Raw genomic sequence first — 25,346 nt, forward strand, 5'->3', positions numbered from 1 at the left:
GCGATGACACCGTTATCAGCGTTACAATACCACTTCTATGTCTCCTTGAGAAAACACTTAGGGCGATGATGGAAGAGGAGGTGGCCCAGGAGGAGGAGGAGGAGGAGGAGGAAGAGGGGTCATTTTTAGCACTTTCAGGCCAGTCTCTTCGAAGTGACTCAGAGGGAGGTTTTTGGCAACAGCAGAGGCCAGGTACAAATGTGGCCAGCCAGGGCCCACTACTGGAGGACGAGGAGGACGAGGATGAGGAGGAGGTGGAGGAGGATGAGGATGAAGCATGGTCACAGCGGGGTGGCACCCAACGCAGCTCGGGTCCATCACTGGTGCGTGGCTGGGGGGAAAGGCAGGACGATGACGATACGCCTCCCACAGAGGACAGCTTGTCCTTACCCCTGGGCAGCCTGGCACACATGAGCGACTACATGCTGCAGTGCCTGCGCAACGACAGCAGAGTTGCCCACATTTTAACCTGTGCGGACTACTGGGTTGCCACCCTGCTGGATCCACGCTACAAAGACAATGTGCCCACCTTACTTCCTGCACTGGAGCGTGATAGGAAGATGCGCGAGTACAAGCGCACGTTGGTAGACGCGCTACTGAGAGCATTCCCAAATGTCACAGGGGAACAAGTGGAAGCCCAAGGCCAAGGCAGAGGAGGAGCAAGAGGTCGCCAAGGCAGCTGTGTCACGGCCAGCTCCTCTGAGGGCAGGGTTAGCATGGCAGAGATGTGGAAAACTTTTGTCAACACGCCACAGCTAACTGCACCACCACCTGATACGCAACGTGTTAGCAGGAGGCAACATTTCACTAACATGGTGGAACAGTACGTGTGCACACCCCTCCACGTACTGACTGATGGTTCGGCCCCATTCAACTTCTGGGTCTCTAAATTGTCCACGTGGCCAGAGCTAGCCTTTTATGCCTTGGAGGTGCTGGCCTGCCCGGCAGCCAGCGTTTTGTCTGAACGTGTATTCAGCACGGCAGGGGGCGTCATTACAGACAAACGCAGCCGCCTGTCTACAGCCAATGTGGACAAGCTGACGTTCATAAAAATGAACCAGGCATGGATCCCACAGGACCTGTCCGTCCCTTGTCCAGATTAGACATTAACTACCTCCCCATAACCATATATTATTGGACTCCAGGGCACTTCCTCATTCAATCCTATTTTTATTTTCATTTTACCATTATATTGCAAGGCTACCCAAAGTTGAATGAACCTCTCCTCTGCCTGTGTGCTAGGCCTAAATATATGCCAATGGATTGTTGCAGTGGTGGCTGACGTGAAGCCTCATTCTCTGCTATGACATGCAGACTGATTCTCTGGTGACATGAAGCCAGATTGTCTGTTACGGGACCTCTCTCCTCTGCCTGGGTGCTGGGCCTGAATTTATGACAATGGACTGTTGCAGTGGTGGCTGACGTGAAGCCTGATTCTCTGCTATGACATGCAGACTGATTCTCTGCTGACATGAAGCCAGATCCTCTGTTGCGGGACCTCTCTCCTCTGCCTGGGTGCTGGGCCTAAATTTATGAAAATGGACTGTTGCAGTGGTGGGTGACGTGAAGCCTCATTCTCTGCTATGACATGAAGACTGATTCTCTGCTGACATGAAGCCAGATCCTCTGTTACGGGACCTCTCTCCTCTGCCTGGGTGCTGGGCCTAAATATCTGACAATGGACTGTTGCATTGGTGGCTGACGTGAAGCCTGATTCTCTGCTATGATATGAAGACTGATTCTCTGCTGACATGAAGCCAGATTGTCTGTTACGGGACCTCTCTCCTCTGCCTGTGTGCTAGGCCTAAATATATGCCAATGGATTGTTGCAGTGGTGGCTGACGTGAAGCCTGATTCTCTGCTATGACATGCAGACTGATTCTCTGGTGACATGAAGCCAGATCCTCTGTTACGGGACCTCTCTCCTCTGCCTGGGTGCTGGGCCTAAATTTATGAAAATGGACTGTTGCAGTGGTGGGTGACGTGAAGCCTGATTCTCTGCTATGACATGCAGACTGATTCTCTGGTGACATGAAGCCAGATCCTCTGTTACGGGACCTCTCTCCTCTGCCTGGGTGCTGGGCCTAAATATCTGACAATGGACTGTTGCATTGGTGGCTGACGTGAAGCCTGATTCTCTGCTATGACATGCAGACTAATTCTCTGCTGACATGAAGCCAGATTGTCTGTTACGGGACCTCTCTCCTCTGCCTGGGTGCTGGGCCTAAATTTATGAAAATGGACTGTTGCAGTGGTGGGTGACGTGAAGCCTGATTCTCTGCTATGACATGAAGACTGATTCTCTCCTGACATGAAGCCAGATTGTCTGTTACGGGACCTCTCTCCTCTGCCTGGGTGCTGGGCCTAAATTTATGAAAATGGACTGTTACAGTGGTGGGTGACGTGAAGCCTGATTCTCTGCTATGATATGAAGACTGATTCTCTGCTGACATGAAGCCAGATTGTCTGTTACGGGACCTCTCTCCTCTGCCTGGGTGCTGGGCCTAAAGTTATGAAAATGGACTCTTACAGTGGTGGGTGACGTGCAGCCTGATTCTCTGCTATGACATGAAGACTGATTCTCTGCTGACATGAAGCCAGATTGTCTGTTACGGGACCTCTCTCCTCTGCCTGGGTGCCGGGGCCTAAATATCTGAGAATGGACTGTTCCAGTGGTGGGTGACGGGAAGCCAGATTCTCTGCTATGGAACCTCTCTCCAATTGATTTTGGTTAATTTTTTTTATTTAATTTTTATTTTAATTAATTTCCCTATCCACATTTGTTTGCAGGGGATTTACCTACATGTTGCTGCCTTTTGCAGCCCTCTAGCCCTTTCCTGGGCTGTTTTACAGCCGTTTTAGTGCCGAAAAGTTCGGGTCCCCATTGACTTCAATGGGGTTCGGGTTCGGGACGAAGTTCGGATCGGGTTCGGATCCCGAACCCGAACATTTCCGGGATGTTCGGCCGAACTTCTCGAACCCGAACATCCAGGTGTTCGCTCAACTCTAGTCACCATCTTTCGCTATAACAAATGGAACCAGACAGGGATGCCCTCTGTCCCCCTCACTTTTTATCTAAGTGATAGAAACGCTACTACAACTAGTTAGGCAATCCCCTGATATACCTGGAGTTCAATACGAAGGAAAGGAAATAAAATGTACTGTGTTCGCAGACGATTTACTATTTTTGGTGGCGAACCCGGTGAAAGGGCTAGACCCACTAGTGAAAAGCATAGACCGCTATAGCTCTCTATCGGACTTTAAAGTCAACCATACCAAATCAGAGATACTGAACATCTCTATACCAAGATCCAAAATCGCCCCCTTGCAAGCACAATTCCCATTCAATTGGGCCAAAGGACCTATTAAATACCTGGGAATATTGATCCCTAGCGACACCAATGATCTGTATTAGCATAATTACACCCCCCTTTTAGGAGAATTACAACGCATACTACAAACATACAATCTCCACTACTTGTCCTGGATGGGACGTAAAAATATTTTGAAGGCCTATGTGATGCCAAAAGTTCTATATGTGATGCTACTAGTCCCGATATGGCTCCCTAAATTGTTTTTCAAGAGTGTGCAGAGTATGTTCTCTAAATACTTATGGAACGGCAGAAAACCCAGGATATCCCATGAAACCTTGACAAGGCACAAAGAGAAGGTAGGTTTAGGCTTACCAGACGTAACTAAGTACTATAAAGCAATTCAGCTTAACAGGTGGTTGGAGATGGTGAACCCAAACAGGCGCCCGGACGTACAGGCCATTTGTCGCCACAGTTTAGGAACACACTTTCAGAAACACCTATGGCTACCTGACAGACATATTCAGAAAGACCTAACTGTAGACCCACTGGTACGCGGTATAGGAGAGGTCTGGAGGGAAACACGTAAAACATTAGCACCCGACCCATCCCCCCTATTGCCGGTTAGCCTACTGCCTGACCTCCTAGACTGTGATGCTAGTATGGAACTCTCTAAACTATATAAAATTAGGGGAAACCACTCCTAATATAGAGTCCTACATCCTAGAGGCACTTTCATCCTCCATCACGGAAGCTCCAGGGTTCTTCCTTGTAAAACCACATATTAGAGCTGTGTGTGGGGAGATGAAGGCACGGTACCCTCTCCAGAGGCCCTTGACTGATTTCGAGAAGCTAATACAATCACCACTTATCGCTGCTAGAAAAGTTTCAAAACTCTACCAGGTGGTAGGAGGCGAGGGTGAACTTCGGAGGCCAATTTATATCAGAGAGTGGGAGAAAGAATTAGATCGGACTATAACTGACACCGAAATGAGGCATATATTGAGATTCTCTCATAGTTTCTCCCGCTGCATTCGCCTACAGGAGAGTCACTATAAGCTCCTGACGAGGTGGTACAAAACTCCAGATTTCCTCTACAAGAGAGGACTGACACCTACAAGGGAATGCTGGAGGTGCGGAACTGATGTGGGTTCTTTATCACATATCTGGTGGCACTGCCCTAAGATCAAACTCTACTGGAAAGAGATTGAAGCGTTAATTCAAAAACTAGCAACTTCAAACTTTAAGCTCACTCTAGAAATTGTGGTACTGGCACTGCCAACACCCCAGCATTCACCCTCAAAAAAGAATCTTATCTTGCATATCATAGCTTCGGCCAAAGCATTAATCCCTCTGCATTGGCTTGATGTCCACCCTCCAACTGTACAGGAGATGAAAGCTAAGATGACTCAAATCTGCAGGCTTGAAGAAATGACTAGCTGGATCGACAGAACGCATGACCAATTCATTAAGGTCTGGAGCCCTTGGAGAGACCTGACGTAGATGGATCCTAGCCAAACGGTGGCGATGTCGCCTATATCTATGACGTAGCTGCCTAGTAGCACCCCCCTCCCCCTCTGTCTTTCTCCCTCTCCCCCCTCTACTTATCTCTCTTTCTACCTTCTTCTTTTATTTTTACCTCTCTTTTTCTCCTTCTTCTCCTATTAAGTGTTACCACGATACTGTAAAGTATATGAGACCAGTTTAGAGAATGCTGGAGGTGACTCTACTTTGCACTCAGTTAGCACTGACTGGTACTATTTGTACTTGAATGCTGACATTTCCATGTATTGTTACCTTTTGCTCTCATTTATGCATCATCCTAATGCTTCTTTGTTACGTGATTATACAAAGAAAATTTAAAAATAAAGAATAATAAAAAAAAAACAATAATAAAGATTTATAAATTAAAAAAAAATAAAAAAAATAATAATAACTGGTTGAACCTCCTTTGGCAGCAATAACTTCAACCAAACGTTTCGTGTAGTTGCAGATCAGATGTGCACAACGGTCAGGAGTAATTCTTGACCATTCCTCTTTACAGAACTGTTTCAGTTCAGCAATATTCTAGGGATTTATGTTGTGAATCACAATCTCGGGTTGAGGTCAGGACTCTGACTGGGCCACTCCAGAAGGCATATTTTCTTCTGTTTAAGCCATTCTGTTGTAGATTTACTTCTATGGTTTGGGTCGTAGTCCTGTTGCTACACCCATCTTCTGTTGAGCTTCAGCTGGTGGACAGATGGCCTTAAGTTCTCCTGCAAAATGTCTTGATAAACTTGGGAATTCATTTTTCCTTCGATGATAGCAATCCGTCCAGGCCCTGACACAGCAAAGCAGCCCCAAACCATGATGTCCCCACTACCATACTTCACAGTTGGGATGAGGTTTTGATGCTGGTGTGCTATGCCTCTTTTTCTCCACACATAGTTTTGTGTGTTTCTTCCAAACAACTCAACTCAAACAACTCAACTTTGGTTTCATCTGTCCACAGAATATTTTGCCAGTAATGCTGTGGAACATCCAGCTGCTCTTGTGCTCTTGTGCAAACTGTAAACGTGCAGCAATGTGTTTTTTTTGGACAGCAGTGGCTTCCTCTGTGGTATCCTCCCATGAAATCCATTATTGTTTAGTGTTTTACGTATCATAGATTCGCTAACAGAGATGTTAGCATATGTCAGAGACCCAGTGTACCGTTGAGGCCACTCTAAACCCGGCCAGTGCAGTAACGGGAGAAATTGTACCCCACATTTTGTTACCTATTTTCCCCTGTATATGGCAACACCCCTTATGTGGTCAAAAACTGATGGGCGTATGGCAGTGTTCAGAAGGGAAGGAGTGTCATATGTATTTTGGAGGGCATATTTTGCTGGAATAGTTTTTGGAAGCTATATCACATTCTGGGGGTTCAATCTGGGAGTCTTTCAATTTATAAACCTGGAACTTCTGGTTATTCCTGGAGGTACTCTTGCATAGCTTGTATGTTTTAATTCCATACCTTGCCTGCTTGCAAGTACTAGTGGAATTTGATCCTTCCTTTAAAATGTACTAGGGACTTTTTCAGGGGTGTACACCTCTGCAAATTTGGAATTAAAGAGGTCCAGGACAGATCTAATTTTAAATAGATATGGTCATATTGTGGGTCATTTTTTTTTTTTTTTTGGGGGGGGGGGGGGGGGGCGCTGTGCATTAAAATTGTAATGCAAAATTTTCTAAATAGATTCAAATATTTTGTGGAACATGACAATATTGTAAATTGGAGTCTGGTACTAAAAGTCTGAACTACATTATTATCTAATATGGCTTTTTATATATATACCATGAGGCCCCATAATGTCATCATCTCGGGTCTAGCACATGAGGATGTAGGGTTCTGGATTATAAATTGTTTGTCATATACATTTATTTGGGCCAACATCAAATTTATGTAATCTTCAAAGAAAAAGATTTTGAAAAAAAATCTATTTTCTGAAGCCTGTCCAATCAATCTGGATAGAAAAATGCACAAAAAACTGAGCAGTAATTTATGTCACTTACTCTCTGGGTGCAGGACGCACATAGAAAGTTAGAACAGAACACACACATATAGAGAGAGAGAGAGACATTGATATATCTAATATATAAAGCTGAGTGTATGTATGTATGTATGTATGTCCGCTAAAGGAATCTGCAACATCACATTTACAATCACGAAATTTTGCACAGTCGCCTTCTGTGACTCTGGGAACGTCATAGACTATGTTTTGAGTGGAAATTTTTACCCTGCACATTCCACATATTTGCCAAAAAATACTACAGGAGCCATTGTCTGTTGGCTGTTGTGTCAGTTAGCCTTTATATTCATCAGGTTGCATATAGCAACCAATCACAGCTCAGCTTCTATTTTGCTACAGATCATTAATATGAGCTCTGATTGGTTGCTATAGCCAACGTAGGACATTCTTAGTATAAGACAGCTTATGTGTGAGTTAATATGATTTTGATTGCAAGGCTTAGCCAACATTGTTGTACAGGCTGATGTAACTCACATGGCCTTAAGTATATACTAATTCTGTGGGGGTTTTATATACTGTCAATTAAAGACAATAATGCACCATAAGAAAAGGAATTCAATCTCTTATATATATAAAAATAAATTTCTGACGGTCAGTTTTTTATTCACAGCCAAACAACTGGACCTATCTGCACCAAATTTGGCATATAGGTACATTGGGTGACCGGGAAGGTTTTAGACCAGGTCTCAGCTCTCTATGACATACTGTTCCTTAGATATTCCCATAAAATGCAAATATGGAACCATTACATAACCTGCATTAGACAATAGAAACCCACAGGTCTTTCACTTATACCCCAACTGCCACACACACACATGGTCACATGACCCTTATCAGCCAATAGAAGCTTGTAGGTCCTTCAGTCTTGACATACACACAGTTTTACACCAGGTTTCCATAACAACCCAGCCATTTTCTCTTCACTGCTGTAGGTCGCCTTTAAAGGAGCAGGGCGCTGTGGATGACACTGTTAAGGGAGCAGAGTGCTGTGGAGGTCACAGTTAAGGAAGGAGCATGCTATGCAGGTCACAGTTAAGGAGACAGTCCGCTATGGAGGTCAGTGTTAAGGGGGAGGGGTGCTGTAGAGGTCGCTGTTATAGGAGCGAGTGTTGTGGAGGTCACATTTTAAGGGAAATGAGTGCTGTGGAGGTCACTGTTAAGGGAGCGGGTTATTATGGAAATCACTGTGGTACTGTGGAGGTCAAGGTGTACTGTGGAGGTCACTAATAAAGGGACAACCACTGTGAAGGTCACCGTTAAAGGGGTTGGTGCTGTGGAGGTTACTGTTCAGGGGGCAGGGCACTGTGGAGGACCCTGTTAAGGGGTGGGCTGCTGTAGAGGTCAATGTTAAAGGGGTGGGCAATGTGGAGGTTACTGTTAAGTTGGCAAGGGGACTGTGGATATCACTATTGAAGGGGCAGCTACTGTGGAGGTCACTGCTAAGGCAGCGAGGTACTGTGAAGGTCACTGTTAAGGGAGTGGGGTACTGTGGAGGTCACCGTTAAGAAAGCGGGATACTGCGGAAGTCACTTTTAAAGGGGCGGGCTCTGTGGAGGTCTCTTTTAAGGGGGCGGGTTGCTGTGGAGGTCACTGTTAAGGGATTGGGGTGCTGTGACAGTCACTGTTAAGGGGGTGTCATACTGCAAAGGTCACTGTTAAAGGGGCAGTACTATGGAGGTCACTGTTAAGGAGGCAGAGTGCTGTGGAGGTCACCGTTAAAGTGGCTGGGCGGTGTGAGGTGGGACACTGTTAAGGGGGCAGAGTGCTCTGAAGGTCACAGATAAAGGGGGTGGGGTGTTGTGGACATCAACATTAAGGAGGCATGGCCCTGTGGAGGTCACTGTTAAGGGGTAGATCACTGTGGAGGGTCACTGTTAAGAAGGCAGTCCGCTGTGGAGGTCTTTGTTAGGGGGTGGGTGGGGTACAGTGGTGGTCCCATTTTATGGGGGCGGGGCACTGTGGGGTGTCAGTTTTAATGAATGGGCTGTTGCAGAGATTATTTTTACAAGGATAAGCATGCCACTGGGTCTTGCTATCACACCTCTATTGTTGAGTTCTGCTACCACTGTAATCTGCCACAATCTTGTGCTCAATGCCACAGCTGTTGCTCTCAGTCCCACTCTGTCATGGGGTTGACTATTGTCACTCCTGTTGGTCCCCATCCCCTTTCTGTTTTGGGGCCACGGTTGCACCTGTTACTGCCACTGCTGTTGGCCCCATCCCCACTCTGTTATGGGGCCACTATTGTGCCCTTTGCTGCCACTGCTGTTGCCCTCCATTCCCACTTTGTTATGGGGCCACTCATGTCTGTTTGTCTGTGTAGACATCACTGTTTATTTTTCTATTATTGTTATCAGTCAGAAGAACAGAAACATTTTTTTTTAAAGTATCTTGTATTTTTCACATCTGTAAGGTCTCTTTCATACTGTCATCATTTGATCATTATTTGTAAGACAAAAGCAGGAGTGGGTTCAAAACACAGAAGAAATGCCAATATTTGAATTGCATTTTATCTCTGTTTTGGACCTACTCCTAATTTTTGGCTTACAAATACTGATTAAATACTGATGAAAAACACTGACCAAATACGAACTGTGTGAAAGAGAACATTAAAGTACTGGACTTTTTTTTTCCTTCTTAAAAAATGGTCAGAATTTGGTCAGTATTTTGCATCAGTATTTGATCTGGAATTTTAAGCCAAAAGCAGATGAAGAACAAATATTTCCATTACATTTTATCTCTGTTTTGGACCCACTCCTGTTTTTGGCTTATAAATAGAGTTGAGAGGACACCTGTTCAGGTTTGGCCGAACTTCACAAAAAAGTTTGAGTTCGGGACCCAAACTTGACCCCGAACCTGAACCCCATTGAAATCAATGGGGACCCGAACTTTTAAGCACTCAAATGACTGTAAAAATGTCATGGAAAGGGCTAGAGGGCTGCAAATGGCATCAAAATGTGGTTAAGAGCATGGCAAGTGCTCTGCAAACAAACGTGGATAGGGAAATTACTTTAAATAGCATAAAATACGTAAAAAAAAAATAATAATCTTGATCTAGGAGGAAGCGGTCCATATCGAGTAGGAGGTTGAGGAGGCGGTGGATGTGGTGGTGTAGGTAGAAGCGGCAGTGGGGGAGGAGGAGGAGCCTACACTGCTTTTTGGTTTTATTTTTATTTATTTTTTTATTATTAGGGTACACCTCAAAACATTGGGAAATATAACCTGTGATAACCCCCTCCAGTCGTGCTAAACACGCTTTCAGACAATACACTGGCTGCAGGGCAGGCCAGCACCTCAGAGGCGTAAAGGGCAAGCTCAGGCCATGTGCCCAATTTGAAGACCCATCATTCAGTACGTGTAGGCGTGTGCACACACACTGCTCCACCATGTTGCCCGTGATTTCCACGATCTAATTGGATATCTTCTCTATCAACTTTCAATGTTCATTTATGCGCCTACCATGGTGATCACGGGTGGCGGGGAATCAGGGTTTTAGGCCGAAGTGGGAGCCTGAGAAAGGGATACCACATCCAAGGGAGGTCAATGGATGAAATTAAATGCAACCAAGCGGAAATGTGGGACAAAGTATTGAAGCATAAGCTTCCAAGTTAAGGAGGGGGCGCGTGGCAATTACCCACTCCCGACACAGGGAGGTAGTGACGATAAATAACAATACAGGACTCTTAAGATGCCCTGTTATTGGAATGATTAATAAAAAATTATAGGGAATGTCACTGGGGTGTTTTGGATTTGGAAACATTAGCCAGGAGAGGCCCTGTGCCGCTTTGTTGACTCTAGATAACTTCTGCCTGATCACACGTCCTGGTGACGTCCACGATCCATTTTGATATCTTCTCTATCAACTTTAGATGTTCTTTTCTGAGCCTACCATGTTGATCACGGTTATCGGCAAATCAGGGTTCCACGCCGGAGAGGGAGCATGAGAAAGGGAGACCTCATCCAAGGGAGGTCAATGGCTGCAATGGGATAAAGCGGAAATGTGGGACAAGTTATTAAAGCAGAAGGATCGAATGAAAGGGCCAATTAAAGACTAATTTTAGAAATTTAGTCCCTACCATCTATGAAGAGCAGGGGTTTTTCATCACAAGAAATGGCTTAATTTCACCAACCAATGGAAGAGATTATTTTTAAAAAATTCAGTCCCTGTCACCTATGCAGAGCAGGGGTTTATTCACGGCAAAAATTGTAAAGTGTCAACCCAAGAATGTAACAGAAAAATTAGTGAAATTTATTAAGCTGTCAATTAGGTAGAGCATGGGTATATCACAGCCAAAAATTGTTGAATTTCACCCAAAAATGTAACAGACAAATTAGTGAAATGACATAAAATAAAATATGTACTAATAAAAAAAAATAAAAACTTGATTTACGAGGTGGAGGTATGGAGTAGGAGTTTGAGGAGGCGGTGGACGGTGTAGGTGGACCCGTCATCCAGTAAGTGTAGGCGTGTGCACACATACTGCTCCACCTTGTTGCTGAAATGCTACCACTCATCGGTCTGTTGTTCAAGGCCCGTCCACAGCTCCTGCGCAATGTGGGGTTTGTCCCCCAAACAGATACGTTTTAAAAATGCCTGCTGTCGCTTTTTCCTTGCTGTGCTGAAGTTGGTGGGGAAGGTGTTACGCTGACTGGATGAGGAGCCGGTACAGGATGAGGAAGTGGAGTAGGAGGAGGAAGCAACAGGAGGCAAACTGAAGCACCCTGCAATCCTTGGTGGTGGAAGGACATGCGCCAAACTGCTATCTACCTCAGGCCCAGCCGCCACTGCATTTACCCAGTGTGCTGTTATGGAAATATAACATTCCTGACCTTGTTTACTGGTCCACGTATCTGTAGTGAGGTGCACCTTGCCACAGATGGCGTTATGCAGTGCACACCTGATTTTGTCCCCCACTTGGTTGTGCAGGGAAGGGATGGCACGCCTGTAAAAGTTGTGGCGGCTGGGCACGACATACTGAGGGACAGCCACCGCCATAAGGCTTTTAAAACTCTCCGTTTCCACCAGACGGAATGACAGCATTTTAAAGGCTAGTAATTTTGAAATGCAGGCATTCAGGGCCAGGGTTCGCAGGTGGGTAGGGAGGTATTTCCTCTTCCGCTCCATTATTTGGGAGATGGGGAGCTGAACGCTTCGGTGGGACATTGTGGAGATGCTTGGTGACCCAGATGGTGGTGTTGCTGGGGGTGGCAGGTGGCACTGTCACTCCAGAGGTGGATGAAGATGCCGAGACTGCAACAGAAGAGGAGCCATAGACCTTTCTTGGTTTTTGACGTGTCAACTCCATTGCAGCTCGTGCTTTGCACTTAGACGCTTGGTCATGCAGGTTGTGCTCAGGTTGAGAACGTTTATGTCTCGCTTTAGGCTCTGATTGCACAGCGTGCAAACCACTTGTGTCTTGTCGTCAGCACATTGTCTGAAGAGCTGCCACACCAGGGAACTCCTTGGAACTGGCTTTGGTGTGCTCGGTCCCTTGTTGTGGTGGGCAGTACACTTTGCTTTTGCACCCTGCTCCCTCTTCTGCTGTGCTGGTGGCTCTGTGCGACCACACAGGTCACTCGCATAACCTTGATTCCCAGTCTTTACCTCTGCCCTCCTTGTCGGTCTGCACACTTTCGAAAGCCACAACAGTTAGCACCTTTGTTACGTCATCATCCGAGACGTGCTATGATGGTCCTCCCATGTCCTCATCTTGAAAGATATGTGGTTGAGCATCGGTGCTTCCACTTCTGGGGCATGGCTAGGTGGATGGCTCTGGGAAACCCTGCTAACAGAGTCATCAAAAAGCAGAAGAGACTGATGCATGACTTGGGGCTGATTGCTTGACTGATTTGCAAGGGGGTGAGGTAAAAGACTGATGGACATCGGCTGCAGGTGCCAACTCTGATATTTCAGCAGGAGACTGAGTGGGAGACAATGTGAAGGAACTGGAGGCACTGTCAGCAATTGAATCTACTATCACCTGTACTTGTTCTGGCCTCACCATTCATAGAGCCGCATTAGGCCTAACCAAATACAGCTGAAGATTCTGTCGCCTACTCGCAACTGAAGAAGGTGTTTCACTTGTGTGTGTAGCTGGCACAGATTGACCACTTCCTCTCCCTGCAACAGGAGCTCCACCAGCAGCACCACGAACGGGGCTACGTCCCTTATTTGACGCTCTCCTTCTTTCTCAAATTTAGGATCTTAATAACAGAATAGAACAACAGTATCTAACACGTGTATATCACAATGACAGATGCAGCAAAGGCTGCAAAATTAAGATTTTTCCCCTAAATGGGTGTTTTTCTAATAACATAATAGAACAACAGTATCTAAAAGGTTGTGTCTCACAATGACATATGCAGCAAAGGCTGCAAAATTAAAAATTTTGCCTTAAATGTGTGTTTTTTTAAATACCAGAATATTACAGCAGTATATAACGCTTGAATTTCACACGTACAGATGCAGACAAGGCTGAAAATTAAGTACTTTGCCCAAAATGGGTGTTTTTTTTTTAAATACCAGAATAGCACAGCAGTATATAAAGTGTGTATCTCACACTGACAGATACAGACAAGGCCGCAAATTAAGTATTTTGCCCAAAATGGGTGTTTTTTTTAAAACACAGACAAATATAGTTGTATTTCTAGCTTAAATTGCACACTGACTAATGTGGCAGAGGCCCCAGATGGAGGGTATTGCCAAAAATTTGTGTTTTTTATAACCCAGAAAATTATTAAAGTGTTTAAAACTTGTTTTAAAAATAACAAATGCAGAAAAGGCTGTAATATTAAATACTTTGCCCAAAAAGGGTGTTTTTTGAATAACAGAATATGACAGCAGTAAATAATGCTTGAATTTTGCACTGATTTTTATTTTATTTTACACTGACAGATGCAGACAAGGCCGCAAATTAAGTATTTTGCCTAAAATGTGTGGTTTTTTTACTAACAGAATATGATAGCAGTATATAACGCTTGAATTTCACACAGATAAAGCAAGGGCTGTAAAATTTAGTATTTTGCCCAAAAAGGGTGTTTTTTAAAACCCAGAAAAATAAAACAGCATTTCTAGCTTAAATTGCACACTGACTAATGTGGCAGAGGCCCAAGATGGAGGGTATTGCCAAAAATATTTTTTTTTTCAAAGCTAGAAAACTATTGAAGTATTTCAAGCTTGTTTTAACAGTAACAGATGCATCAAAGACTGCAATATTAAGTATTTTGCACACACAAAATGTTTTTTTTTTTTTTTTACTAACAGAATATGACAGCAGTATATAACGCTTGAATTTTACATGTATAGATGCAGCAAGGGCTGTAAAATTGAGTATTTTGCCCCAAAAGGGTGTTTTTTAAAACCCAGAAAAATAAAACAGTATTTCTAGCTTAAATTGCACACCGACTAATGCAGCAGAGGCCCAAGATGAAGGGTATTGCCAAAAATGTGTGTGTTTTTTTTTTTTTAAACCCAGATTATTTTTGCAGTATTTGAAGTTTGAATTTCAATGTCATAAAAGCACATATGCAGTGCTGGTGCACTGAGCTTGCATAAACTGTCCGCAGACTCCCACCTAACAGACGGATAAAAGTTATTTTTCTCTGTCACTGGGCTCAGGGCAGGGTAAAAATATTGTGCACTGCACCCACAAAACTAAATCTATATAGATCGCTGAGTTCAATTGCAGTTCTGATTAAAGCTTCTTTCCTATTCTCTCCCTCACAGCAGCAGCATCCTATCCCTACACTAAGCACAGCAGAGTGACGTGCAGCACTACGTGACTTCAGCTTATATAGAGGCTGGGTCACATGCTGCACTGGCCAATCACAGCCATGCCATTAGTAGGCATGGCTGTGATGGTTTCTAAGGGCACAGAGTTAAACGTTTGTTGATTGGCTGCAGCCTTTCAAAAAGCGCCAATAAATCGCCGAACACTGAACCCAAACTTTTACAGAAATGTTTGGGGTTCAGGTCAGGGGTCCAAAAATCCTAAAGTTAGGTACGAACTCAAACGTTACAGTTCAGGTTCGCTCAACCCTACTTATAAATACTGATCAAATACTGACCATATGAAAGAGGCTTTATGGATGCTCAAAATACAAGCTTGTTTTTTTTTTGTTTTTTTTCTGCAATTTTATGTTTTTCTGATGCATTAGAACAGAAAAATAAATAGTGATGTGAACACATCCCCACTCTGTTATGGGGCCACAATTGTCACAGTTAATGCCATTGCTGCTGCCATCCTCCCCACTCTGTCATGGGTCCAGTACTTGAATCTTGGGGAACTGCAGGGTTAAGTCCACAGTGATAAATTAGACCTGACTCTACTATTGATCTACAATACTGATACACAGTAAATCTACAGCTTACAGAAGGGCTTAAAAAGCATGTGTTTGGAGTGCCACAACATACACTGAAATAACTTTTTTGTTTCTCCACTACGTTATTGGCGCTGCCTCCATTTCTTTAGCTTGTCCCACTAAGGAGTCATTTGGACACAGCTCCTGCAGGGGAGCACACAGGTTTTTGGATTTACTGAAGGGTGTTTTATGCTTTTCTTTGTGTTTAACAGAAGAGATTAGCTATGAATCTTTGTGCAGTGCACAGTGATGTAGACAGCGATAAATTACAAATGTAATACCGATGGCACAGTACCTACAGAATCAATGAATGAACTATGAATGTGGGTGCACTAGAACTACTGCCAGTGAACAGTGCCACTAGTGCCACTCATATCTGTTGTCACAGACAGTAGATTACATAAAAAAAAAAAACAACTGTAATATAATTGCAGTTAGTTGCCTGCAAGCGTGTGTGCCAGGCCTTTAGCGTCAGCGTGTACTGTGCCAACTACTGCCAATGAACAGTGACACCACTCATATCTGGTGTCAAAGTAGATTACATAAAAAAAAAAAAATGCAATTTTGACTGTAATATACCACTTATCTTGTGTCAAAGTAGATTACATAAAAATAAAAATAAAAACATTTTCACTGTAATAAAATTGCAGTTGACTGCCAGTGTGTGTGTCAGGCCTACAGCGTGTACTGTGCCAACTACTGCCAGTGCCCAGTGATACCACTCTTATCTTGTGTCAAAGTAGATTACATAAAAAAAAAACAGCAATTTTGACTGTACTATAATTGCAGTTACTTGGCTGCAAGCGTGTGTGTCAGGCCTACAGTGTCAGCGTGTACTGCGCCAACTACTGCTAGTGCACAGTGCCACCACTCATATCTGGTGTCACAGTACCTTGCACGCATAGTACAATTAATCTAATAAAAAAGACAGGCAGAGGCAGGCCACCCCACAGGGGCCGTCGTGGTCGTGTTGCTGTGATTTCCTTTGGCCCTAGAATAATGCCCAGTGTTCAGAGGTCACATACCCTAAACTCGAAAAGTTCTGAGGACATAGTTGACTGGCTAACACAGGACACCCAATCTTCTACAGCTTTAGATCGGAACCTTGACGCACCATCCTCCTCCAGCTCAGCTTGGGGCACCTCTCAAGTTACCACTCACTCGCCCGCCGCTACCACCAACACTAGCACCACAGCTGCTTCACTTGATCTGTCAGAGGAGTTATTTACACATCAGTTGGAAGAAATTAGTGATGTGCAACCATTATTGCCAGGGGATGTAGATGACAGGGATATGTCTCAGTCAGGCAGCATTACACACATGGACTTACGGTGTGATGATGATGATGATGTACCCGCTGCTGCTTCCTTTGCTGAGTTGTCAGATACAAGTGAAGCTGGTTGATGATGACGATGTGTCCGTGGATGCCACGTGGGTGCCTGCTCGAAGAGAAGAAGAACAGGGGGAAAGTTCAGAAGGGGAGACAGAGAGAAGGAGGAGACGAGTTGGAAGCAGGGGGAGGTCGTCGCAAGGAGCTAGTGGCACAGTCAGACAGAATGTTCGGCACCCGGGGTCAGCCAGACAGCACGCCAATCAACGCATGCTGTTGCCACCGCCAGAATACCGTCATTACAAAGCTCAGCAGTGTGGCATTTTTTTGTGTGTCTGCCTCTGATAACAGCAATGGCATTTGCAACCTGTGCCAAAAGAAACTGAGTCATGGGAAGTCCAACACCCACCTAGGTACAACTGCTTTTGCAGCATGCCAGACCTGCAGGATATTGCGAAGTGAGATCACGGTTATTGGAAATCGAGGGTTACTCACTGTTTGTAGGAGAACCCTGGGCAGGCATGCGGCAGTGAAGGAGAGGCTGGCGCAAAGTTCCTCTGGGGCACACTCTGTATGTAGGGACCAAGCCTGATGGTGGATAAGGTGCCCTGGATGTTGCAAGTGTTTTGAGTGCCTGGGGCAAGGTCCCTTTAAGGATTGTGACGCCAGTGCCTGTAACGGTGGCACACCGGTTTCCTGTAGCAATAAGTGTGGTACACAGATTGTATGGTGAACCAAACGTTGTTTTACTGGTAACAGTCCAACTTTGTACATTCAGATAGTAATGCAGTCCCTTATATCAATACTCCACAAGCAGGCTTATGATAACAATGGCAGGTAATAATCTTGCAAGATACTCGGAGGGTAAATAATCACTGCTTCTCAGACCAGGCTGCACTATTTCACAGCTATCCTGGCTGGCTGTATCCCAAGGCCCGTATGCCTAAATGCTGGCTTTTATCCTTGGCAATTAATCTTCCTCCCATATTAATCCTTGCACTACTTTATAGTAGTGATGAGCGGGAGGTGCCATATTCGATTTCACGATATTTCACGAATATTCGATTGAATATTCGTGATATATTCGCCGAAATTGAATATTCGTAATTATTCCAACTATCGCGAATAATATGCGATTTAATTAATCGCGTATTGCGATTTTTCTTTTAATAGTATAAGGCAATGTCTTTATGACTAATTGACTATGACTAGGCTAATATGTGTATTTTACAAAATTTCGTAATATTGCTCTAACTTCGTCTTTTAGAATATTTGTTATATTGCTCTAAATTCGTCTTTTAGTATATTACGAATATTCTAAAAGACGAAGTTAGAGCAATATTAAGAATATACGTAAAAAGTTGAAATCGCAATTTGATTATTATAACTTGAATGAATCGAATTGCGATTTCAACTTAGCACTGCTATATTCCATAGGCTAGAATTAACGAATATGGAATATAGCAGTATTAAGTTGAAATCGCCATGCGATTACTTCGAGTTATATTAATCGCATTGCGATTTCAACTTAGCAGTGCTATATTCCATATTAGGCTAGAATTAACAAATATGGAATATAGCAGTACTAAGTTGAAATCACAATTCGATTAATTCAAGTTATAATAATCAAATTGCGATTTCAACTTTCAGCACTGCTATATTCCATATTTGTTAATTCTAGCCTAATATGGAATATAGCAGTGCTAAGTTGAAATCGCCATGCGATTACTTTGAGTTATATTAATCGCATTGCGATTTTAACTTGGACCTGGTTTACTATGGTTGGCTTCAATGGCTTGGTAGAATTAGCGAATATGACGAATGAATTTGTCATATTCCACAAAACGAATATACGAATGTATTCGTCATATTCCACAAAACAAAGATATTCTCCATCTTCGTTTTAGCTACCTATTAATCAACTTCGCGAATTCTAGCAATCATATAGGAAAGTTGACTATAGAGACAGCTAAGTTTAATTCGCTATGCGATTATATTACTTAGCTTTTTTTTTAAAATAAATAGAATAATTATAATACCTGATAATTATTATAATTATTCTATTTATAAAAAAAAAGCTAAGTAATATAATCGCATAGCGAATTAAACTTAGCTGTCTCTATAGTCAACTTTACTATATGATTGCTAAAATTCGCAAAGTTGATGAATAGGTAGCTAAAACGAAGATGGAGAATATCTTCATTTTGTGGAATATGACGAATACATTCGTATATTCGTTTTGTGGAATATGACAAATTCATTCGTCATATTCGCTAATTCTACCAAGCCATTGAAGCCAACCATAGTAAACCAGGTCCAAGTTGAAATCGCCATGCAATTAATATAACTCGAAGGAATCGCATGGCGATTTCAACTTAGCACTGCTATATCCCATAGTAGGCTAGAATTAACGAATATGGAATATAGCAGTGCTTAAGTTGAAATCGCAATTCAATTATTATAACTTGAATTAATCGAATTTCGATTTTAACGTAATTCTCAAATCCGACAGTACATTCTAGTATATGGAGACGTTCCCATGGTGATGGGGACGCTCCATGAGCACGGAAGCAACGGGCGCTGACTGGAGCATTTAAAAAAAAAACAAAAAAAAAACGAATATTAGATTTTTTCGAATATATAGCACTATATTCTAAATATTTGCGAAATCTCGAAATCGCGATATTCGAGAAAAAAATTTGCAATTCGAATATTCGTGCTCAACACTACTTTATAGTTCCTCTGCCCATCAGCTTACTTATCTTAGCTGGTTGCACTGGCACTGATTGGCTTGAAGGTAGCTGCAGGTTGCTCCCAGGAGGACCATCCCTACTACTGGGGTTACTTCTGTGCTAGCTGGATTCAGGATCTCCAGGCAGGCTGTACTTCTCCACTAGCCTCCTGGTGGCAACTAGAAGCCTGGACTATCTAGCTGCATGTCAGGAGGATGCCCTCAGCATATCTCTGGCTGGTGCCCTCTCACTTCTGTCCTCACAGACTATGACTATGACCTAACCCCTCCCTGTCTGGGCCTGAACATTTATACTCGGGGCTCCCTATCTCCCTCTAGTGTCTAGGATGCTTAACTACACCCCAATAGGCCTGTTGTGCATGTCACAGGGGAAAACAACATATGTAAAAGCACATAGAAAATACATTAAAATGCATAGATAAACATAATGCCACTGTCCCTTAGGAGTAGGAGTAACACGTGACCCAAATGACCCTTGTGTAGTGCCCACCCCTACCTAGTGGGACACTACACTTTGCGAAGGCACATGATCTCACATCACAAACGCCTATGGGATCAACACATGATGAGTAAAAGCAGCACACAAACTCAAAGCCACCATCCTCCTCCTGGTCCAGCATCTTCAGCCACGTCAATCACTGCTGTCCTCCTTGCCCCCTCTCAACCACCCGCCACTCCGCCTCTCGCCTTGAGCAGTTCTTGCTCATCTGCCCACAGTCAGGTTTCTGTAAAGGACATGTTTGAGCGTAAGAAGCCAATGTCACAGAGTCACCCACTTGCCCGGCGTCTGACAGCTGGCTTGTCGGAACTCTTAGCCCGCCAGCTTTTAACATACAAGCTGGTGGAGTCTCAGGCCTTATTTTTAGCTATTGGGACACAAAAAGTTTTTAGCTATTGGGACACCGCAGTGGAAGGTACCCGGCTGAAATTTATTTTCACAAAAGGTAATCCCCAACCTGTACTCTGTTATGGAAAAGGAAGTCATGGCATGTCTGGCACACAGTGTTGGGGCAAGGGTCCATCTGACCACTGATACCTGGTCTGAAAAGCACGGTCAGGGCAGGTATATTGCGTACACTGCACATTGGGTAAACCTGGTGACGGCTGCCAAGCATGGAATGCGTGGCTCTGCAGTGGAGTTGGTGACACCGCCACGACTTGCAGGCAGGCCTGCTGCCACCTCCTCTAGTCCTCCTACTCTATCCTCTTCGCTAAACTCCTCGGCTGAGTCCTCTTCTGCTGCTGCATCTTGCTCCACATCAACTGCACCCCCCCAGCTCCCCAGGGGCTATTCCACATCCCGGAAACAACAGTGTCACGCCGTCTTGGGGTTGACTTGCCTGAAAGCCGAGAGTCACACCGGACCAGCACTCCGCACAGGTGAATCAGTGGCTGACTCCGTACCAACTGGAGATCGGCAAAGTGGTGCGTGACAACAGAAGCAATTTGTTGGCGGCATTGAATTTGGGCAAGTTGACACATGTGCCGTGCGTGGCACATGTGTGTAATCTGATCGTACAACGCTTTGTGCACAAGTACCTAGGCTTACAGGACTTCCTCAAGCAGGCCAGGAAGGTGTGTGGCCATTTCAGGCGTTCCTACACGGCCATGGATCACTTTTCAGATATTCAGCGGCAAAACAACATGCCAGTGAGGCGCTTGATTTGCGACAGCCCGACACATTGGAATTCAAGAGAGGAAAAATAAAGTGAGTGACCACAGTGTGAGGCGCCAGTCGAGGAAGGGAAAAATAACAATGACAGTAGCTGAAAAATATGTATATTTTTTGACCCTAGAGATCAATGATAATGGTACCAGAGGTATCGAGATTTTAGACTAATTATTGGTCAATGGATAGCAGTAAAAGCAATCTGGAGGGTGCAACACGGAATTAGACCCTGAGCATTCAAATCCTGAATAGGCTTAGTAGACAAAATCTGGAAACAATAAAAATCACACTGGTGATCCTAGGTTTTAGACCCATGCAGGGTCAATCCAAATGCATGAAAATGTATATAAATATAAATACATATAGTCGATTTAAAATCAATAGATAATAATAGTCACCATTCACTTCACAGGGAGGAAATTTTTGAGGGATAAAACTCAAGACACCCAAAAAGAATTTCCTCCCAATCCTGGGGCGCTTCAAAGGTCTTAGGAAGAGGCAGCAGTTCCATACTTGGTACTTCTTGCAAATTCCTTTATTTCCAATACAACAGGAAAAATAGAGCTCTACGCGTTTCGGGGCACAAAGTAAGTCCCCTTCATCAGGAGCAGGATGATAATACATAAGACAAACAGCCATTTTATACCTAAAGTGTGAGATCAAACAATATGGTATCCTGGGGTTGGAGTGATGTCACTTCCGGGTCAAACATTGATGAAGTAATTATTGCCTAATGTTTTTTGGGGGCAGGTGATGCGGCCAGAGGCCACACCATTTGTTCCATATCTAGTTATATGATGTGGGTTTTATAGTGTGGGTCCTTTACCTTTAAAACCTGAAGCTGGAAGGCCAAAGGAGCGGAGTGTGCCGTGGGACCACTTCCAGTCCGTGGAACGCACCGCTGGAGCGCACGTTGGGTGAGTGCGCATGCGCCGGGAGAAATGCCAGGAATGTGGCGCATATGACCTGGCGTTCTTGGCGTAATGACGTCTTAGTGTCCAGCCCCATGTATCTGCTGAAGGGGATGTATGGAACGCAAAGTGCGTTCCACTCACAACCTCGCATTGTTGTGGAATTCCGGTACTGAGTTGTAGTGTCCTTGCGGGCGTATATGTTTATAGAATGGAAAATGATAGGCATGATGATAATAAATATCTGGAAAATGGATGGGTGCATATGTGAATGAAAGGGTATATATAAGAAGGGATATTATAGGGAAATCAATGGATATAACTAAAAGATGGGTGTATATACAAAAATGGGTATATATGAAATAGGTACAAAAATGAATGAACGGGTGTATATAAAAAATGAATGAATGGGTGTATATAAAAAAATGAATGAATGGGTGTATATAAAAAAAGGGATGGGTATATATATAAAAAGAAAAAATTGGACTACTGTGTATATATCTCTCAGGGGAAGATAAAATTAATAAATACCTAGAAAATGAATGGATATATATCTAAAAAGTATATATATATATATATATATATATATATATATATAGATATAGATATAAAAAGAATATGTAAAAAAAGGGGGGGGGGAGAAAGAGTGAGCAAGTTGGATTGCTGTGTGAATATATATCTCTCAAGGCCCCTAGGGGATTAGGTCCTGGGATTCCAATAGTAAGGGGAAAAGTATATAAATATATATAAAAGCATAAATTCCTGCGATACATAAACTGTGTATGCATAAAATATATATATAAACAATGCATGTAATATGTATAAAATATATAAAGAATACACATATATATATATAAATAAATAAAACAGACATATATATGGATAAACTCGATAAATGGGTAATAAATAATGAGTAAATATATAACCATATGAAAAAAAAAATTGAGGGTTAGTTACAAATGATGATAAATACATATAAATACATATATATAAATAAAAAAATCCCATTTGAGGGGTAATGGAGCGAGACATATTGAGAATACAATGAGGGGAGCCATGATATCATGACACCTATCATTGTATATATTTAATATTCAGTAAATTTATATACACTTACCTGTTATAAAGGATGAGGTGGTACGCTCCAGGGAACTGTAGTAATTGGCAGGTGGTAATTCAAAGCATCTGGATTGGTGGAAATTATTCAACGGCTTTTCTGATCCTATAAAAGAAGAGGTCCAACTGTTTATGCGCATTCACGTAAGTATTTTGATCAAAAGCAGTCCTGCACTTACATCCGTGATGGAGGATCTTCTAAAGCAGCTAATCTTCAAGGCCGAATCCCAAGAAGGAGAAGAGTGGCTGCGCAGATGCCTTCAATCCGAACAGGAACCCGAAGATACATCGCATCGGCATTCACCTAATTCAGTCCGCTACGCAGGAACCAGCGCGAGCGCAGATGTGATCGATGTCCGTCCTATCGCCGGCGAAAATTTATGCGCATCTAAAGAATCGATTCCGCAATCTGCAAAAAGAAGAAGGAAGGAAAAAAGGGCTTATTCACCGTCTCAAGTACCAGCATCTCCGATGATGAAACGAGGCAAGAGAAATATGACAGTTGGTAACGACATCTCTACCAGGCCTGAGCAACGTCCATACTGTAGCTCAGCAAAAAAGGTCGCATCCCTGCCTGCAACTGTCACTTTAGCATCAGTTTCATCTGATTTAGGTGAGACTTCACATTTATTGAAACACAGTGACTGTTCTGAACAGTGCACTATATTGAAGAATTCTTCAATTGTTAATGAATTCAATTCATTAGACAAGGACAAATTATTTAAAGATTTTTTACAATTTTTGTCTAAAAAAGAAGCTTCAGATCATACTGGTTTTGTATGGCATGATGCTTCTGATACAGATCACCCTACAAAAATACTCAGTAGTTACAATTCTGAAATTGATAATATCAATTGTCCCATGGGAAATATGAATCAGGAAAGTATCAGTAATGTAACCAATATTATTCCAGTGCTGGAACTTGGTTCAGGTATAAAAGAGACTTCTTTCAAGGAGGCCTTACCTTGCCAAGTTTCACCACTGGGTTTTCATTTAATGCAAAATATAAAAGAGAAAATATGGAAAAAGGAATATATAGATATTTTTTCTCTTCTACCTTCTGGTAGAGAAAATCTGAGAGCAGATTCAGATAAGGAGAAAAAGTCAGATGATGACAAAAAGAAACATCAAAGATCTATATTTAATTGGATGCAAGCATTTTGCATCTATGCAGCAGTACTGGGCGAAAAACATCCTGATCTGTGCTCTGGTTTATTTTTTCATATTGACACAATTCTTGAAGCATACAAAAATTTTGGAGGATATGGATGGCTCCATTATGATGAATCTTTCAGACAAAAATTGACGATTTACAAAAACCTTAGTTGGGGTAGCAAAGACGTAGGTTTGTGGCTCAATTTGATGTTGCCTCAGAGGGATCATTCATTTCGTCAACAAACAAGCAATTTTAACACATATAGAAAGGGAACATGTTTTGCCTTTAACGACAATTTTTGTAAATGGCAAAACAATTGCAAATATAGACACGAATGTTCATTCTGTTCAGGACCACACCCAGTTTCAAAGTGCTTTCGCAAGCAAGGAATTAATTTTGCACATTCAGCCAAAGAGCAACATGCAAATAAACATGGTGACTCCACTGAATACAGCAAAATTAATTCACTGGCTAAAATTTTACCCAAACATTCAGATGGCCATGCTATTAACTGATGGGTTTTATCATGGTTTCTTCATACCTGAATTTGAAGGACCGGGTTGTAAGGTTGTTGATAATCTTCGTTCTGTAAAAAATAATTTAGACATCGTAATTGAAAAGATTCAATCAGAAATTGTTGCAGGTCGTATAGCTGGTCCATTTAATTATCCTCCTTTTAAAAATTTCAGGATCTCCCCTTTAGGCTTAGTGCCAAAGAAAGAGCAAAACTCGTTCAGATTAATTCATAATCTATCATACCCAAAAAATGATTCATTAAATGACTCAATTGACAAAAGTAAAGGAAGTGTGAAGTATGCTTCTTTTGATCAAGCATTAATATACCTTCAAAAAGCAGGAAGAAATGCTTGGCTTGCAAAAGCTGACATTAAATCGGCGTTTAGACTTTTGCCAATTAACCCCATTGGATACAATTCGTTAGGTTTTAAATTACTAGACAAATTCTTTTACGATATGGCACTCCCAATGGGCTTTACACTTTCTTGCCATTACTTCGAGGCCTTTTCTACATTCCTTCATTGGATGTTAGATATCCATTCAAAAGATGGTTTTATTCTGCACTACTTAGACGATTTTTTATTCATAGGCGATAAAGATTCTAATGCTTGCGCAGTTTTATTAGACACATTTTTTAAGATAGCACATTATTTTAATATTCCTTTAGCTA

The sequence above is a fragment of the Bufo gargarizans genome, chromosome 3 (genome assembly GCF_014858855.1).
Source record: "Bufo gargarizans isolate SCDJY-AF-19 chromosome 3, ASM1485885v1, whole genome shotgun sequence".
Lineage (NCBI taxonomy): Eukaryota > Metazoa > Chordata > Amphibia > Anura > Bufonidae > Bufo > Bufo gargarizans.